Here is a 19318-nt window from a genome sequence, read left to right as displayed (position 1 = left end):
GTGAAGCTGCCAAGAACCCCTCTGTATTAGAAGGAAAGAGCACCCAAAAAGGTGAGGGTGGAGTCAGGGACCATACCAGTTAACTCCCAAACTACCTTCCAACACCTAAGCAAAGGAGTGCAGCCAATCTCTCTGACCTCTCCAGGTACCCCTCTCTCCTCTGTGGAAAGCTGATGGGCCCAGGGTCCCTGCACTTAGGACACTGCCAAACAAACCCATCAGCTCCCTTTGAACAGCACCAACTCCTCCAGGAGGGGCTGGGAGCTGGGAGCTGGGAGAGCAGACTGCACACCATCCCTAAGGTCCAGGGGGATCAGGACAGCCCCAGAGGAGAACTGTGGCTTGGGAGCCCAGGGAGACCAGCCCTGCCCTATACTGGCTCTGCAGCTCCTGGCAAGGATCCAGCCTCCCAGAGCCTACATCTGCCCACCTGCAAAATGGGCCCAAACTTAGAGGGGTACCTGGAGAGCAAGGCCAGGCACAGCACATACCCACAGGTACCCCCACGGAACTGCCCACCCACCCCACTTGAAGGATCTGTGTGGTTCTGAGAGGTGGGAAGGGACTGCCATTGGCATTGTCTTCAGAAGAAACTGGGACCTGGGGAGCAAGTGGGGGCAGCAAGCAGGACTCCCTCACAGAATCATGACAGCTGGCTTAAGGCAGCAGGAAGGAGGCTCGGGCAGAGGCTAGGAGCCAGTTGCTGCCTCCCTAGGCCTTGGTTCCCTTCTCCAAAAACCTGGCCAAAATGTATGAGGCTTCAGCACACAGCCCAGAGCAGCTGGGGCACTCCCACCGAGGGTCAAGGTACCCACTAGTCACCCCCCAGATCCCCTTCGGGTCTGGCCATCCGCGGGCCCCACCTTCAGCACTATGTTCCCAAGCTCACCTCCTTGGCCTCCCGCACCCTGGCTAGGAAGGCCTGGAGCTCCAGCGTCTCCACAAAGAGTGCGCGGCACACAGCCTGGTAGTGGGCCTGCGTGCCCCGAGGGTCAGTCAGCCGCACCGCGCACAGCTGCATGGCCTGGGAGAAGGTGCGCAGGGCCCGGGGGCCACCGTCTGCAACCTCCTCCTCCTCCTCTGGACCCCCGTAGCCCTTGTCCGCTGCCCCACAGCCGCTGTCCTCACAGTCGCTGTTGGCCATGAGGTCGATGAGCCGCTCCAGCTGTGGGCTGAGCTCGCGCTCCTCGCTCTCGTCCAGGCCCCAGTCCAGTGCGCTGTAGATGGCAAAGCCCAGCGACTGCACCATCTGCAGGACAAAGAGGGGTTGGCGCAGGCGGCAGGCGGCAGGGAACAGTGCAGGGCGCCCCAGAGCTGGGCAGGCTGCCAGCCCCTTCACAGGCGGGGAGTGGCCAGGCCCAGTAAGAGGCCAGGAGGGAGGAGCTAACGGCCCACTGAGGGGATACACCAGGTACAACACGGTGAGGTGCGTGACTGAAGGGACTGCCCGCGGCACACCACTTTGCAGAACAGCTTGGCCCCTCGCAATCCAACAGACGTGGGACCAGTGCCTCAGCAGCTCTCTCCAGGTGCTGAACTGATGGGTCCGGAGCGCGGCCACTGGAACGTTCTCCAGCTGAGAGTGAGACTGCACTCGGGACACTCACAGGGAATGCTACCACACAGCAAAGAGGAACCAACACGCAGTCCCATGTGCTGATCCAAGGGACAGGATCGGCAGAGAGCCTTCAGGACACACCGTCCCTTCCAGGAGCCTCGGGGAGCTGAGCCTGATCAGATGCAGAGGGTCAGGGGCTCCCTACAGGCATCCTCACTGGGGTGCCACTGAGAGGGGTGGACCTTCCAGAGGTTCCACTGCAAGGTCTTCTGCTGGAGTGTGCCCTCGGAGGGAGAGTGCAGCCCAGCCCTTCCCTCCTCTGCCCTGTGCTCCCGCCATGAAGTCCTGAGCCACACCGGCCCAAAGCCACAGGGCCAACTGCCATGGACAGAAACTTGGACACTGTGAGCCAAGATGAACCTTTCCAGGTACTTGAGTCTCAGAGGCCGAAAGCTGGCTGACCCCAAGCCAGACATGGTGAAGTCTGACCTAAAAAGTCATCACACTGGAGTGGGTGGTGGGTGAGACGAGGGGATCACCAGGCAGGGTGGGTGGGACCCAGTGCCGTGGCGCCCAGTGAACCAGGCACCCCGGGCTGTTCTGCCTGCTTTGGATAAGCTTGAGGCTCTCCGAGTTCTTCACCTGTTGGTTCGGTTTGGTTTGTGGCACTGGGTCTGAACCCAGGCCTCCAGCATGCTAGGCCAGCACTCCACCTCGGCTACACCCCTGCCCACAGGAAGTGTTTGTTGTTTGTTTGTTTGTTTGTTTTTTAAGCTCATTTTTAAAATCCGTGAGGTCTCTTGGTGGAGGCCTCTGGGCTCAGCGCCTCTCGGCAGGGAACCCTGTTTCCACAGTCTGCCTTTAGGGGCCTTGGGACCAGAGGTCTGTGGAGGGGGAGCCGGTCCTGACACCTCTGCACAGGGACTGCCCTGCCGTGCACAAGGTCCTTGCTCAGCATCTGGAAGGCCATCCTCAGTGACGGCCGCCATTTTAAGAGAAAAGTTTTGCTTTCCTGCCCCAGGACCTTCCTGAGAAAGGCTCACCACTCCTCACACCAACCCTCATGCCAACCCTCATCAGGCCCACCCGGCTCTGGTTCCCAAGCCTTCCCCCTGAAAGTCCCAGGACCCCAGCCCGTTTGCCCTCCCCCATCGAGATGGCCGTTATCTGTCAGCTCTGACGAGTGAACTCTCGTGTCTCCCGGCCTGGCTCTGACTTTCATCCCTGGCTTACCCTCTCTCCTCCCCTCGCCCTGGCCCACAGGCTCCCTTGGAGGGCTGGGTGTGCTCCCAGCACTGTGACAGGCCACAGCTCTGAAGAATGCAGTGGACAGCAGGGCCACCCCAGCCTCAGCCTCAAGGTGGCCCACCTTCTCCCCTGGATGCATCACTTCCCCAGGGAGTCCCTGTCTGACTCCTGCTGAAACTCTTCCATCAGGTAAGTGAAGAAACCCATGGTCCCAAGTCTAGCTCCCCCTTCCCTCTGGTGACTCCTCAGACATTTCTCCAAAGATGATCTTCTCTGTGACATCTCCTGGTGACCTGCACAGGATCTTCAGAGGTACTGACTTTGCAGATATCTGGCCCACCAGTGATTTGGGGTGGGTGGGGAGGACTGGCAAATCATCCCAGTTCCATGTTCAGAAGATGGCAAGAGTCCCATAATTGAGGCCAGCATCTGCCTCCTTGAGAAGAGTGAAGGAGGAGACTTCTGATCCCCGACTAGGCATGGCCATCACCCCTTGCCAGCCTGACGCATCCACAGAAGACCAATGTTTAGCCAGGCTCGGTGCACATGTTTGAATCCCAGCAGCTAGGAGGCTGAGGCAAGAGGCTCACAAGTTCAAGGCCAGCCTGGGCAACTTAGTTAGACCCCTGTCTCACAATAAAATGAAAAGGGCGGGGTACAGTTCGGTGGCTCGAACTCCCTAGCCTGCGCAGGTCCGGGCTCATCCCCAGCATACGACCTCCCTGTGATCTGCTGGGCATTGCTCTTAGTGCTAATGGACTTTCATGCTTTTCTTTTATGACATGGATCAAAAGGATGCATTTACGCAAAGACACTCTCCTAGTCGGAACCTGGGCTGAGCCTGGTGTCACTCTTCTGCTTGGCTGTGGACAACCCACCAACACCATCTCTCATCTTGCAGTTTGGGGAGAGAGGCACAGAGAGGTCAGGTTGCCTGGGCACAGCTTGCAAAGAGCTGGGCCTTTGCTTGGCCAGGCCTGGGTCTGCTGTGTAGAGTCCTCAGCCTTGTCCCTCACAAGGAGGCCACTGCCTTCTCCGGGAACCTTCTGGGTCACCTGCTTCAGGGCCTCTAGCTTCCTGTGTGCCCACCTCTGGGAGCCTGGAGAGCCAGGGCCTGCACCATGCCAATCAAGAACAGGTGGCCAACCCAGTGCCAGGCAGAGGGCCAGCAGGAGTCCATGGTGGCAGTGGGGCAAAGGGTGGCCCCCTGGAGGCCACCTCAGCATGTCTGTGCCTTCTGCAGACGAACATCAGGGAAACAGCTCCAAGCCACACCCTAGACTCTAGAGCAACAGCCACAGCCACAAAACTCTAGCAGAGGGTCACACCTGACAGGTGCCAGCCTGAACCCGGCCCAGGCAGGCGAAACCTGGGGTCAGGGGGGCTCCAGCAGGGCCTCAGGGCCCCTCCTGGGTGCCACGGTGATGGGGCAGGCAGGAGTTACAGTCCCCTCGAATTCCTGGTGAACCTTTTGGCCTTTGGGTATGGGCCAAGAATGAGCGAGGAGGTGTGAAGGGCATCTCACTCCTACTCCGTCTGCCTCGAGCTCCAGGCTGGCTCTGACGGTCTTTCTCATGCAGACCGCCCACCCCATGGACAGGAGGACAGACTGAGGGCACAGGAGGAGAGCCCCCTCTTCCTCCTGGCCTGAGCTAGTGCCACTCTGGGGAAAGTGCCAACTGCAGTCAAGTCTTATCTGACAGCTGCGTCAGTGAAAGGTCTTCTGTGCCTCCAGTCATCGGAACTCTCTGGAAGTCAAGAATGCTCGTTCCCCATAAGGAAAAGTCTAGGCAGTTGGCCAGGCTCAGAACCTCTAGCCCTGCCGGCATTCCAGCACTGGACAGGCTCAGCAGCCTGGGGGTGGTCAGAAGCTGCAGGGGTCCTGTGGGCACCTCGTGCAGCCTGAGTAGCCCCAGTCGAGACGAGGTGCAGGCAGCTCCCCTGCTGAGGCTACTCACTCTGAAGTGCACCTGGGGCCTCTGAGAACAACAGTCCTGACTGGACTGTTCCCATACACCGTTGTTGTGAATATTTATAAATTTTTAGTTGTAGATGGACCCAATACCTTTATTTTAATGTGGTGCTGAGGATCAAACCCAGTGCCTCACACATGCTAGGCAAGCGCTCCACCACTGAGCTATGGCCCTAGCTCCTCTTTATAAATCTTTTTAAAACTTTGGAAAGTGGGCTGGGGATGTGGCTCAAGCGGTAGCGCGCTTGTCTGGCATGCATGCGGCCCGGGTTCGATCCTCAGCACCACATACCAACAAAGATGTTGTGTCCGCCGAGAACTAAAAAATAAATATTAAAAAAAAATTCTCTCTCTCTCTCTCTCTCTCTCTCTCTCTCTCTCTCTCCTCTCTCACTCTCTCTTTAAAAAAAAAACTTTGGAAAGTTTTCAAGTAATAGACTACTTGGGAACTCTGCACAGCAGGGGCCAGCTGCCACCCAGGAGCACTGCACTTGGGAAAAAGAAACTATCCAAAATATTATGCAGCCATGAAAATGGATGACTAACCACCACAGGGCAATGCAGAGGAGTCTTGGAAACACACAATTGTTTGAGGAATCTCTATGTAGGACAAGTACAGAGCTGGTAAATAAACTCGGCGATGTGCTACTTGAATGGCAGTATTCCAAGGTGAGGGACTATGGGAGGTGAGACACACTGCTAGTTTCTGGGTTCTCAACAACAGATGGTATATGCTCTTCTGGTCTGTGCCCACCTCCCCTGAGTGTGCCACTGTGTTCACTGTAAAACAGGTGTTATATTAGAGCAGTGGTTTAAAGACACAGAGAAGAACCAAATCCAGGACGTGATCTCAGGGCAGGTGGGAGGAGGAGGAAGGGGTTGGAGATGTGGGCTGGGTGGGAATTCCTTGGCTTCTGTCCTTGGCTGGTTTTCCTGTTTGCTCCTGAAACTCACACCCAGCCCCCAGCATTGTGCCTGTGAGGCCAACCAGGCAGAGGTCATCACCTACTTCCCTCTGGGTCAGTAGCAACTCCTCCCTTGCTCCTGCCCCAGAGCCCTTGACACCCTGCTGGGCCCTCACTGCCTGTCCTCTGTGCACAGCTTCCTCCCAGGCCCAGTGAGGCCCTCTGGGTGCTGCGCTGTCCTGCCTCGACGAACAGCTACAGGACTTAATACGGTGAGAGTGTCCATTATGCAACGCAGGTTCACTCTCACAGGATCAAGTCGTCTTTAAAACTGTTTTCAGTACCTGAGCTTCTGAGCTGGCTGGGGACACCATCGTGGTCATGGGCTCTGCAAGAAAAGACAGCGAGTCAGGTTCCCCCAGCCACCCCAGGACCCAAGGACAGGCTGCTGCCCCTGCCTCAGCTCACCATGACCCCAGGAGCCCACAGACTGAAATGGCCAGCTGAGCCCACGGGAAGGTGGGACGCCCCACCCCCCGCCCATTTCCCTGTAGGAAAATACAGTAATCCCCCCACTCTCCCAAGGAACCCCAGAAAGTTCATTGCCAGCTGAGCCACCAGGTCACTTGCAAGGCCCTTCAGGAGCCAGCTCTGGGAAGGACACCTAGGTGCCAAGAGTGACTGTCCCTTTCTGCACTAGAGAAGGCAGACCCCAGTGCTCCCCAGTGCCTGCTCAGAAGAGTGGTCAGCAGTGCTGGTGAGTGGGTCCAGGGGCTGGGGTCCAGGCCTGCTTGGAGACAGAGGGAAAGGAGGGAGCAGCTCAGGTAGGTGGTGGCTGCAGGCAAGAAGCCGCGGTCTGAAGTGAGAAGCTGTGACGTTGGGAACTGAGGTGGCCTGCCTCCAAGTTACACTGTCGGAAGAGACTTGGGCTCAGAGGAGCTGACAGGCTTTGCCTAGCTAGGAATGTCCACCTCGGACTGCGACTCCTGGATCTGAGGCCCACATACAGGCTCAGTGTGATGCTGAGTGGCGGCAGGTAGTGAGTGGCATTTTGCAGGTGCTCATCCATGTATGCCGAATCCAACCCAGGAAGTGAGCAGCTCAGGCACCCATTCACAGATGAAGAGATAGAGGCTCAGAGATGACCTCCTGTGCTCCAAGGTATCACAGCTAGTGGCGGGGAGATAGTGCCAGAGCAAGGCAGGGAACCCCAGAATCTGGACCACCAGTTGCTGACCAAGCCCCCAGCCCCCCAGGTTCCAAGGATGCCACGGAATGAGATGCAGAAACCTACCCACACATACGACGTGCAGGGGCACTCGAGTGGGCATGGGAGCTTCACCGCCTTCACTCCTACTAGAAAGAGGCGAGACGTGGGAAGACAGACCTCAGGACAGTCTCCGCACGAACCTGCTAATGCCACAAACACTTTCAAAATGCCATCAAGAGCCAGGAGGATTGCCCAAGATAAAGGAGACTGCCACCCACTGCAGTAATGGGAACAGTCCAGGCCAGCATCGGTGAGGTCAGGAGAGGCCAGCAGTGTGCAGCAGGCCACAGGCTCTTGTCCTGGGCCAGCGTCCTGCCTGCTGGGCAGTCAGGGAAGCTGGCAGCCACAGCTGGTCCAAGTAGTGGGGAGGTAGAAGCATCAGACCCAGGACCAAGGTGTTTCCTGGAGGCCAGTGCCTGGGTCATGCTGCTGGTTGGGAAGGGCAGGAGGGGCTGACCGAGAAGGGTGGCCAGCCCTTCCCAGCTCTCTGCACACTGATGGCACACGCAGTCTAGCTCTGCAGCCAGCTCTCTGTGGAAATGCTTTCAATGCTTGTGTTGCTGGCTCAAATAGTTCATATATTAGCAAAAACAACAACAACAAAAAAATCATGCCAACATTAAAGTGTCTGTGAATCTTAATTGTTTGCAGTTGCAAGGACTTAGGAACTCTCCAGGGTTTGATGAGCAGGCTCGGCCTGCTGAGATGGGGGTGAAGGAGATCTCTTGGGGAGGCGGTCACAAAACTCCAGCAAGTTCCAGCCTCTGTCAGCCACTTGGTAGGGGTGGTGCCAGGAATCCCCCTCTATGGTGAGGAAACTGGGGCTCAGCAGACTCAGAGATCTGCCAGAGTCCACCCAGCTAATAAACTGCAGAGCTGGGTCCCCGCGAAGCCAAGCACACTCCTGACCCACCCACCCAACAGTCCAGGTACGACTGCCCGGAGCTGCCCTCACTGGAGTAGACAGAAGCAGAGGGAGGCAGCGGGACCCAGGAGATCACGTGTCTATGGTGAGACCTCCAGAGGGGAGATGGAGCCAGACACAGGCTCCCACCACCACTCTCTGATCCCTGCAGTGGGCGGGACCACTCAGCCACCTCCTCCTGCGAGAAGGACACCCTCGCCAGGGAAAAGGAAACCCACTCCAGATTCTCTTGCGTGGAATGGCAAGTGAGGAGAACTGAAGCGCTCGGCACTCCTCTGAACACTGTTCCTGTGGTGGAAGGACAGACTGCACCTGGAGGAGAGGTGCCCAGAGGACCTTCGCAGCTGCCCCCAGCAGCCTCCAGAGGAAGCGCACAGCCCTGCGTGGCAGGTGAGAGGAGGTACCTGCACCTCAGCCCCGTCTGCCCTGGGAGGACTGGAGATGTCAGATCCTGGCCAATCTGTGGCCCTCAGGCTCTGGGTGTCCTCCCTCGGACCTCACTTTCTCACCTGCAGGACAGAGGTGACACCTACGTCTAACAGTGTCACCTCAGAGAGGTGCAGCAACAGAGGCAGAGAAGCTTCCCGAGGTGGAAGGGTTTGCAGAGCACCTACTGCGCTGTGGCAGGGCCTGGAGTCAGGACAGCCTGCCCAGAGTGTCGTGTGGCCACAGCAGGCTGCAGAAACACAGCGTATGTGAGCCTGGTAGACAGGAGAACTGGCCGCAACCCAGGAAGGCCACCACCAAAGTCTCTCAAAACCACGGTCCCGGCCTTCCGAGGTAGCAGGTCTGCTTCCCGAAGCCTTGCCACACGGCATGATGCCAACTGCCACTCACTGTAGCACCTTCTTACCACAAGACACTGGAAATACATACACACACACACACACACGCACACACACAGGAACAGGGCATCCTGGAGTGGAGTGGGAGGGCAGAGGGCAGCTCTAGGTTTCAGAGCAGAACCCGTGTGCTGGTGTGCATGAAACTTTACACTGTGGCTAAGAGGCCAGTAGGTGGGGACCATAACACAGGGCTCTGGGATGCTACTCTCTCTGCAAGTTCTGAATTTGGGTCTTGTGGACGCACTACAGAGTCAAGAAATCAAATCATGCAAAAGGGTGCCACTCAACGTGCAGTGCTGCCCTGTCTCAGAGGTGGGGTGGAGCCCAGAGCCAGCAGACTTTGGACCCAAACACCCTGTGTGCTCCCAGAAGCCCAGGGTCTCCACCACCTCGGTCCCCTCTCACGGGGAGACACCACCCCCCATGGTCAGGGTGAGTGAAACACACCCAGTGTCGGTGATTTCAGGCTCTCCACAAAAGCTTGTTCCACAGTCAAGACTCTAACTGCAAGACCCAGTTGGGCCCTCTGTGGAGCGTCAGCCTTCAGGAGCTGGAGGATGCCCACAGGCAGGTTCAGAAGTCGCAAGCTCTGTTTGTTCAGCAAACATAGAGCTCTTTGGGTCAAAGGGATACAGGTGTGTCCCTCCTTCTGGGTCACTTCTGCCAATCCTTGGGCTGAGATCAGCACGATTCTCCACATGCTCCCCAGGGGCTCCCCTCAGTCCACTGGGCAAGGATCTGAGAGGAGACCCAAGTCAGGGGATTCGAGAACCTCGGGTGGAATGTGGATTCTAGAACCACTTGGAACATTCCTGGGCCCCTGCAAAGATCTACTGAAGTGGAATCCGTGGGAGGGACCAGCACAGGGTGGTTCTGACCACTGGGGTGGTTCTGACTGTTCAACAGGCGTAGTGGGGCCCTGACAGCAGAGGGTGGGGTGCAGAGACTTATCGAGGAAGGTGTGCCAGGGTTCATGTTCCATCATATGTAAATTTCACATCAAAAGAAAGAATTACAAACAAACGCTAATCTCTGGTAACAGCACACAAGCTGAAGTATTTAGGGGAAGTAGATTGATGTGTATACAACAATTTCCTGGAAATGCATCAAGAATGAGCCAGGCGCCATAGCACACACCTTAGTCCCAGCCACTCAGGAGGCTGAGGCAAGAAGATCACAAGTCCCAGGCACACCTAGGCCATTCAGCAATACCCTGTCCCAAAAAATAATTTTTAAAAATAGGAAAACAATAAAAGAAGAAAAAATGGAGAGCGACATGACACCCAGATGTGAGGGTGGAATTGGGAGCGTACACACCTGCAGGCCCCCTGACTTCTGCGTGGCATGGCCAGGGGACACAGGTGGCAGACGTAGGCAGGACAGCCAACAGCTAACCTAAGGAAAAGGCTATTCTGTATCTATACCCTCTTAAGACAGAAGAAAATGGGTTTGTGTCACCTCGAGCCGGAAGGTCGTGGAGATCTGTCCTGAAGCCACAGATGCCCACACTCTCCTTTCTGCTCACCCCTCAGTCCCTGGAGACGAACCAAGGCAGATGCACAGGGGGAAAGTGGGATTCCCTGGGAGAGGACAGAAGCCGAAACAGTGGCTGGGAGCTTCCTCCCGCTGCCCGGGCCCCTTGTGCTTGTCTGCCTGGCGAGCAGACACCACTTCCAGGCCCCTCTCCTCCCTCTTAACCGGGCTTTTGCATCGCTCTGAAGGGTCAGAGTTAAACCCTGGCAGCCTGTCCACAGGGTTTAACCAGGCCTCATGCCAGGGCCGGACCATCCAGTGCCCCAAAATTCCTGGTGCTGCACTAGAGTCAGCTCTGTCCCATGTGGGGCAGAGAAACCCCCCGTGGATGCCAGGCAGGCAGCTGGTGAGCATGTGGAGGATGCGGCTGGAAGGCGACAGCAAGCTTAACCTCACACGTGACGTGGGGCCCCCCAGGCTCCTGGACATGTGGAGCCCTTTCCAAAGTCACAGCACAGGTTGGGTGGTACCAGCTAGGACAGGCACCTGGGCCGCCCGTGTCCAGGATTTATGGGAGGGCCAGCCTGGCATGGGCAGCGTCAGAGAGGTCACACACACAGAAGGTGATCGTCCTGCAAGGTGAGGCTTGCTCAGAAGATGGATTACAGAAATCTGTCTGCAAATACACCTTGCTCACCCCCACACACACCTCACAGTGACTGTCTGGCAGCCCTCTTCCAGAAAGCAAAGCTCAGGGACAGGCGCTGACCATCAAGAAATGTGCAGCGCAGCAGCACAGGCCTCCACTGGCACCCCCAAGATGGTCAGTCACACACCTCTAAGGCACAGGCCATCATCACACCCACAACTGTCAACTCAGGTGGCTGTTTTCCTGTGACTTTGGGTTTCTCGGCTGCGGAAGAGGCTCTTAACAACATAGCTCTCCCAGGAGGAGTGACCCCAACACCTCAGCACCTATCCTACAAGCACCTCTCAAGGTTGGCTCCCATCATGGTGAGGAAGGAAAGCTCCCACCCTCCTGGGTGGCCTCTGTCACCCTTCACCATGACTGGACTAAGTGGCCCTCAAGGGCAAAGAGCACAGCTGCAAGAGCACCTGCAATAGCCAGGCAGGTGGCATAGCTGTGACAGGTACCTCCAGCCATGGCCAGGGCTGGCAAGGACCCAGCTATAAGAACCACCAGGAATGTTCTGACAGCCAGGAGACTTGGGAAGGGGAATTCTCTCTGGAAGCAGAATCTGACCTTTCTGACCAGCTCCAGCTTCTCCCCAGCATAACTAAGGACACCAGCCAAGGCAAGACCACTCAAAGCTCATCTGCACACATCTGGGCAGGGGGGATGGTGAAAAGAAGATGACCTCAACAGACTCTTCTGGCCACTGGTGGAACTCAGGGACCTCCAGCAGCAGAGAGAGCCAGCTGTGCGCTTCCTGATCCCAAAGTCCAACCACACTCCTCAATAGCAAAGGGTCCCATTTCAGCACCTGGCAGGAGCACGCTGGGCCAGGAGACACACAGCGAAGTGTCTGTGGCTGGCACAGAGGCCAGCTCAAACATGCAGCAGCAGCACCCCTGGCTGTGACTTGTGGGCCCAGGTGCAGCGGACCCCCTGAGGCCAGAGCCTGCTCTTGAGCACTGCTGGGGGAGAGAGTGAAAGACAAGTCAGCCCTGTGGACACTGTGGTCCAGTTCTGGGCAGGTGTCTTTTTATAAATTTATTTTTTATTTTACGGGGTACTGGGAATTGAATTCAGGGACACTTGGCCACTGAGCCACATCTCAGCCCTATTTTGTATTTTATTTAGAGACAGGGTCTCACTGAGTTGCTTAGCAGCACCTCGTTTTTGCTGAGGATGGCTTTGAACCCATGATTCTCCTGCCTCAGCCTCCTGAGCCGCTGGCAGGCCTGGACAAATGCCTTTTAATGGCCTTTGTGTTAGGAACCTGGGGCTACAACATAAAAAGGGAAGGCCTTGTATCCACTCAAGAACGAAGAACTAGCAACTGCTCCAGAGAACCCTGGGGATAGCCAGGCTCAGACCCACAGTCCACCCCAAGTATAAAGAGTGGGGCCTGACTGAAAAGGTGGAGCATCAAAAGGCAAGAGCTGGGGATGGAGCTCCAGGGTGGAGTTTGGACTTACCATGCAAGAGACCCTGGATTTGAACCCCATCACCAAAAAGAAAAGTGGGCCAATAAAAACGAATAAAAATATATTTGTGTAAGTGAGTGTGAGTGCAAGGCAGGAAGTAAAGGGAGAGGAGGCAGCCATGGCTCCCCTCACCCCAGGGGCACCTAGCACCAGCCTCCACTGTCTCCTGGGCATCTTCCTGGAAGAAAGCTGGGCCCGAAGCTGGATGCTCCAGGGGCCGATGCCCAAGTCCCACTTTGCAGAGCACCTTCCCGTGGGGCAAGCCACCCTGGGACGGCAGGAGGTGGATCCACTGAGAGCGCTGCAGGCCACCTGACCACTGGCTGTGCTGTGTACGGAACGGCTCCACAGAGCTTCACCTGATGGAGTTTCCTGAGTCCATTTTAAAAAATAATCCTTTCCCGATCTTGAGGTTTTAATAATGGCCTCTTAAAAATAACTCCACATGCTAACACATTTCCCATTCTTCCACTTAAAAAAAAAAGAGAGAGGCAGCCAGGCGCAGTGGCACATGCCTGTAATCCCAGTGGCTCAGGAGGCTGAGGCAGCAGAATTGCGAGTTCAAAGCCAGCTTCAGCAACTTAGCAAGGCCCTATATAACTCAGTGAGATTCTGCCTCAAAATAGAATACAAAAAAGGGCTGAGGATGTGGATAAGTGGCTAAGTGTCCATGGATTCAATCCCCAGTACCAAAAATAAAATAAAGGCAGACAGAAGTCATAAGCCATCACCATTGTGAGGAATGTTTATGAACAGAAACCAGACCAGAGACCCTGTTCAAACAGAGATAAGGCTCTTCAATGCACAGGCCTGTACTGAGCTTTGACTCCTCAGTCAGGAAGTGCCACTAGATCTGTGATGACTGCCACATGGGCAATGACTGGGAATCAGCAGCACATAGAATCCTGGGGGAGAGAGAGAAACAGATGACCCACATCCCAAGCATGGCCCTCTGATATTTGGGACAGAACCAATAGGAAGCCCAGCTTGGCTTGCCCACAGTTCAGGGAGACACCAGGAAACCCCAGGGATAGCTGCTATGGTTGTGGGCAACAACTCACCACTCCCACTCTGCTTGGGTTTTCCCATCCTTAAAAATCAGAGGCTAGACTATACACTCCCTGCAGTCCTGTCCTGCTCTGCAGAGCTGGGAGCCAGACCCTAGGGTATCACTTATCTCCAGGGCTGGGGTAGGCCCAGGGAGCATCTTATAAGGAGGACAGAGCCTCAGGAGAAAAGCTCTGTGAGTATGCAGACTCCAGGTGAGAGCAGGTCACTGTGCACCTGCCCCTCTGCCCAGTCTTTGAAAGACATGGCAGCACAGTGGTTCAGAGCATGAGTGCAGAGTTCAAATTCTGCCCCTTTCTGAGTGATTTTGGACTTTCTGAGGCCTGGGCCTCAGCTGACCTGAGAGTAAAGTGGGAATAATACCATGATGTCGGTGCTTACTATTTCCACCCATCAAATCAATGTATCAATGCTTTTTGTGCAAAATTCAACTTGCAAGTGTCACAGGCAGGGGTTGGAAGGAAGAGGAAGCTGAGGGAGAAAGCTGCAGGCTCCTGGGGGGGACACAGCAGGCCCCTCCCCACTGTAAAAGGCAGTCACTGTCTGCTGCCTCTGCTGGGCTTTGCCCTGCTCCTGCCCCGTCTTCCACAGAAGCCTGCTCCAGAGCAAGTGCAAGGCCATAGCTGAGGACTGGAGGGAGGTCAGGCTCCAACCAGTGCACACAGCCTGCCTTTGTGCTCACAAAAGGGTTTCAGCTTTGGGGTAATATCATCCTATGCGCCATATACAAACCTTCCATTCTCCAGAGAGGAAAACAACTTAAAGGGGAAAGTACATAACCAGCTAAACGCACCACTTTCAACAGACCTCAAACATATTTCAGGGGCTAAGTTGTTGGTTCTTTTGGATAAAAAAAAAAGCAGATTTTACACTCTCCTTGCTCCCTCTCAATTAAACCCAGGAAACTGGTGTGTATTCCGCACAGATTCCCAGGAGGCAAGCCCCTCCCCCAACCTCCATGAAAGAGCTAGCCTGGGGACATTCTGTGTCCTCTCCGTGTCACTAGAGAGCAGCAAGGACTCTTTGTACCCACAAAGCCTTGCATGAGCCATATACTGAGGGCTGCAGAACCCAAAGCCAGGAGGAGTGGCCCAGGGGAGAGCAGGGAACAAGAATGGCATAATGCCTGCTTCCCGACTTCACCCCAGGTACTAGCAATCTGGCCAAAGCCCCTTCTCAGCCAAGGAAAGCGTGCCCCGCCACAGAGCAGCTGGCCTTGATGCCATGAGAGACGGGAGGACGAGAAGGGGACGATGAGGGGTCCCCAGGTCTGGAAAGGCCAGGAGGGCAGTGCCTGGCCCAGCGGAGGTTCCAGATCCAGAGGGCAGGGGGCCTCCAGGTCCAGCAGCCAGTCAGGAAGGAGGAGTCGGATCCAGCAGCAGGACGGCGCAGTGGGCGCCAAGGAGGTCGCGGTCCCTTTCACCAGGGAACCACCCAGTGAGCCGCCGGCGCGTCCCGGCCGCCTCCGGCAGCCGCGGGCCACAACCCGGACGCCCGCTGCGCTCACCCGGCTCCTGCCGTGCGCCGACCAAGCCGTCCTGGTGCAGCAGGATGTCCCCAGTGTCGTGGATGCGGCGCTGGCCGCCGGGCGCGCCTGGCAGGCCGCGGCAGGCCTGGAAGCACACGGCCCACGCCTGCTCCTCTTTGATGGGCTGCTTATACACCTTCAGCACCTCCTCCAGGGACAGCTCCCAGGGCTCCCGCCGCGCCGCCAGTCCCGCGCGCTCCGGGGGCCGTCGCGCTGCAGCCGCCGCCGCCGCCGCCAGCCCTGGGCGATGGCCGCCCATCATCGCAGCCCGCGGGAGCGTCGGGTTTCCATCACCGCCGCCGGGCACCGCCAAGCGCGGGGCGGGTCCGCGCCGTCCGCATGCCGCGTCATCCCGGCGGCCCCGCCCCCACCGGCCGTCGCAGGTGGAGCCGCGGGTGCGCAGGGAGGCGGCGCCGGGTGCCAGAGGACCAGCGCTCTGGGGAGGGAGGACCGGGACGCTGCACAAGTGTGGGAGGGAGGCCAGAGTGGGGAACCCGAAGGGGAACTTGAGCCCAGCGGGCCGTGTGGGAGAGGGAGGGGCTCAGGGAACTGGGGCCAGGGCAGGACTGAGGGTGGGGCGCTGACCCAGGCGATCCAGGCCCAGGCCAAGAGACTCATTCCTGATGGAGACGTTCTGGAAGACACCCCACTCTCCCCAACCCCGAGCTCAACAGGTCTACGCCCCAGCCTGCTCTGGGCTCACTGTAGGCTGGGCTCCTCTAGACCGGCCTCCGGTGGTGGACACACCACAGTGATGGGGGGCGGGGCTCCCACACTGAGAAGCGAGTCAAAGTGCTGTGAACTCTTTGGAGGGCCTGAAGCAAGGTGACCCCAGGAGACTGCTGGGGTGGGTGAGGGTGAAGGTGACCCGGGATTCGGGCATGAAACACTTAATAGATGACCCTTTCTAGGAGGGAAGGTGTGTCTGCTTCCATCCCTTCACGGTCCCTGAGACAGTAGACACATGAAGACACAGGGTTGGCCAGAGATAACAGCACCCACCCACTCTGTTTCAGGTCCCCTACCCACAAGTCAGGTGGTGTGCCAGCCAGGGACCTGCTTTGTTGGGGTTGATCCAGAAACCTCTCAGTGGTAGTCAGCCAGGAAATGCAAGTGGGAAATCACCAGGAAGCACAAAACCCAGGTTCCCGGGACTGGAGATCTGACTAGGGCCGGGGTGATTCCTGGGCCGCTGGGTTTAAAAACCTCAGCAACGAGGCCATTTCACCTGGTTTGAAGGGAACTTATGGAGGTATGTTTTCACCTGGGGCCCCACTGTCGGATCATCCCTTCTGTTCTTTTAATCTCAAAGCAGAAAGGATTTTGTTACATGTGAGTCATATTTTTAAAATCTTTTTGTTTGGTTTATTTATTTATTTATTTTTAGTTGTTGATAGATATTTATTTTGTTTATTTACACGCTGTTCTGAGAATCGAACCCAATACCTCACACATGCCTGGCAAGTGTGCTACCACTGAGCCCCAGCCCTGTTTTATTTATTTTTTTATGTAGTTCTGGGGATTGAACCCAGGGCTTCATGCAGGCTAGGCAAGTGCTTTACTACTGAGCCACCTCACCAGCCTGACACATGTAAGTGTGACTAGAGTTTTTATAATCAATTGTGGGGTGACTTTCACATCTTTCCTTGTTCCCCAAGCTTATGAGACATGAGATGCAGGAGCACCGGTACTTTGTAGAAGGAAAGTGGAGATGAGAGAAGGTAGAGAAAGATGGCACAGCCTGGGGCTCAGGCTCAGCTTCCCCAATCCTGCACCCATGAAAGGAAGGAATTTCAAGGGTTGCTTCTGAAGGGTAGGCCACCTAGCTTCTGTGAAGCGTCCTGTGTAGAAGAGAATGCCCACACCATGTCAGGTGGCTCCACGGGAATCAAGACTTGGGATGGCCTCACTTCTTACCCCACCTCAGTGGAAGCTGGGTGTGGCTGCACTGTGGCTGTGCTGCTCCCCGTCTTCCTGGTGGCAGGAGCATCCCTGGAGGTGCAGCCACAGTCATGGGAGAGGATGGAGATGGTAATTTCCCTAGTGGGAAAGACGACACCTGCCCTCGTTCTTGGGGGTTTGAATGTCCCTAGCTGACCACAGACTTCAGGGTTTCTTTGGATGAGCAGGTGCCTCCAGCAGCTTCCTCACTGGGCCAGGGCCTGGTAAGACTCATGTCTGGCTTCCTCAGGGGCCTGGAGGCCACCTACTTATAAGAGTCCTGTGACCCTTTCTCACCCAGCTTCCATCACGGCTTCAGGGACCCCTGTGCGCTTCCTCAGATATCAGCCAGCAAGATTCAGAACTAAGGAAAAAAGTGGGACTTGGGTTCTTCTTACTTATGTCCTGAGGATTTGTTACTTATCTAAAAGTTTATCCCCCTGTGCATGACCAAATGAGGTAGCAGAAGTGTTGGCCAGTGCTGGAGACGCTACTGACACATCCCCCAAAAGGATCAGATGAGACCCAGAAATTGGCCCAAGATGAGAAGTCTTCTGACTTTTTTTAGTTGTAAATAAACAGAGCACCTTTCTTTCTTCCTTTCTCTCTCTCTATCTGTCTCTGTCTCTCTCTCTCTCTCTCTCTCTCTCTCTCTCTCTCTCTCTCCTCGTTTTTCTTTTCTTTTTTCTTTCTTTCTCCAGGAACTGAACTCAGGAGCACTTGACCACTGAGCCATACCCCCAGCCCCATTTTGTATTTAGAGACAGGGTCTCACTGAGTAGTTTAGCACCTCGCTTTTGCTGAGGCTGGCTCTGAACACATGATCCTCCTGCCTCAGCCTCCCGAGCCACTGTAATTACAGGTGTGTGCCACCGAGCCTGCTACCTTTATTTATTTATTTATTTATATGTGGTGCTGAAGTTTGAACTCAATGCATCACACATGTTAGGTAAGCACTCCACCACTGAGCCACAGCCCAGCGCATCTTCTAACTTCTTCCTCTTTTTTTTTGTTTTGTTGTTGTAGATGAACATATTCATTCGTTCGTTCGTTTGTTCCTTCCTTCCTTCCTTCCTTCCTTCCTTCCTTCCTTCCTTCCCTCCTTCCTTCTTTCCTTCCTGTCTTTCTTTCTTTCTTTCTTTCTTTCTTTCTTTCTTTCTTTCTTTCATGGGGGATTGAACTCAGGGGCACTCAACCACTGACCGCATACCCAGCCCTGTTTTGTAGTTTATTTGAGACAGAGTCTCCCTGAGTTGCTTAGTGCCTGGCTAAATTGCTGAGGCTGGCTTTCAACTAGTGATCCTGCTGCCTCTGCCTCCTGAGCTGCTGGGATTACAGACGTGTGCTACCACATCCAGCCTGTCTTCTGACTTCTTAATTGTGGGTTTGCAGCAAGAAATATTTCAATCTTGTAGAGTGGGAGGCTGAGAGTGACTTTTTTTCTTTGTGGTACTGAGGATTGAACCCAGGTTCTTGTGCATTCTAGGCAAGGGCTCTACCCCTGAGCTACATCCCTATTTTTGTTTTTATTTTGAGATGGGGTCTTGATAAAGTGCCCAGGCTTGTCTTAAACTTTTGATCCTCCTTCCTTAGCCTCCTGAGTGGCCACCATGCTCAGCTCTGAGAGTGTGACTTTTAAGCTGATGATCAGAACTGAAGAGTAAATCTACTCAAAACCAGAGTAATTGGCTCATGGCTCCAACAACTAGATGCAACTGTTATGTCCTGTGGTGAGCTCTCGATACCTTGATGAGTTCCACAGTTAGTTTCTGAAGTCAAAGTTAGCCATTTTCTCCAGCTGGGAGAAGCACTAGAGCTAAAATATACATTTTTGCTCATCAAGAAAGAAACACAGGATCTCAGAATCAAAGAAATATCAGTTCTTCCATAACTTTTACTTGCCATCTGGATTTTAGAAATAAATCAGTTTATTTCCAGCTATTAAACAGAGATTGGGGACGGGCACATGGCACATGCCTGTAATCCCAGCAGCTCAGGAGACTGAAGCAGGTGGATCGCGAGTTCAAAGCCAGCCTCAACAAATTAGCAAGGCCCTAAGTGCCCCTGAATTCACTCCCCAGTACTGAGAGAGAGAAAGAGAGAGAGAGAGAGAGAGAGAGAGAGAGAGAGAGAGAGAGAGGGACTGGGGCTGGGGCTCAGTGGTAGAGTGCTTGCCTAGGCACTGGGTTCAATCCTCAGAACCACATAAAAATAAATAAATAAGTAAAATGAAGCATTGTGCCTTTTTTTTCCAAGAGAGAGAATTTTAATATTTATTTTTTAGTTTCGGTGGATGCAGCATCTTTGTTTTGTATGTGGTGAAGAGGATCGAACCCGGGCCGCACGCATGCCAAGTGAGCACGCTAACGCTTGAGCCACATTCCCCAGCCCACGTTGTGTCTTTCTACAACTA

At 55.2% G+C, this 19318-nt stretch overlaps 1 pseudogene; it reads right to left on the bottom strand.

Moving 5' to 3' along the window:
- The window catches only part of LOC144252812 (protein spire homolog 2-like), a 30453-nt pseudogene extending 13240 nt beyond the window's left edge, over positions 1 to 17213 (bottom strand).
- Between the last annotated feature and the right edge of the window lie 2105 nt (positions 17214 to 19318).

This window comes from Urocitellus parryii, unplaced genomic scaffold (assembly GCF_045843805.1).
Source record: "Urocitellus parryii isolate mUroPar1 unplaced genomic scaffold, mUroPar1.hap1 Scaffold_60, whole genome shotgun sequence".
Lineage (NCBI taxonomy): Eukaryota > Metazoa > Chordata > Mammalia > Rodentia > Sciuridae > Urocitellus > Urocitellus parryii.
This window is presented reverse-complemented; position numbering and strand designations above follow the sequence as displayed.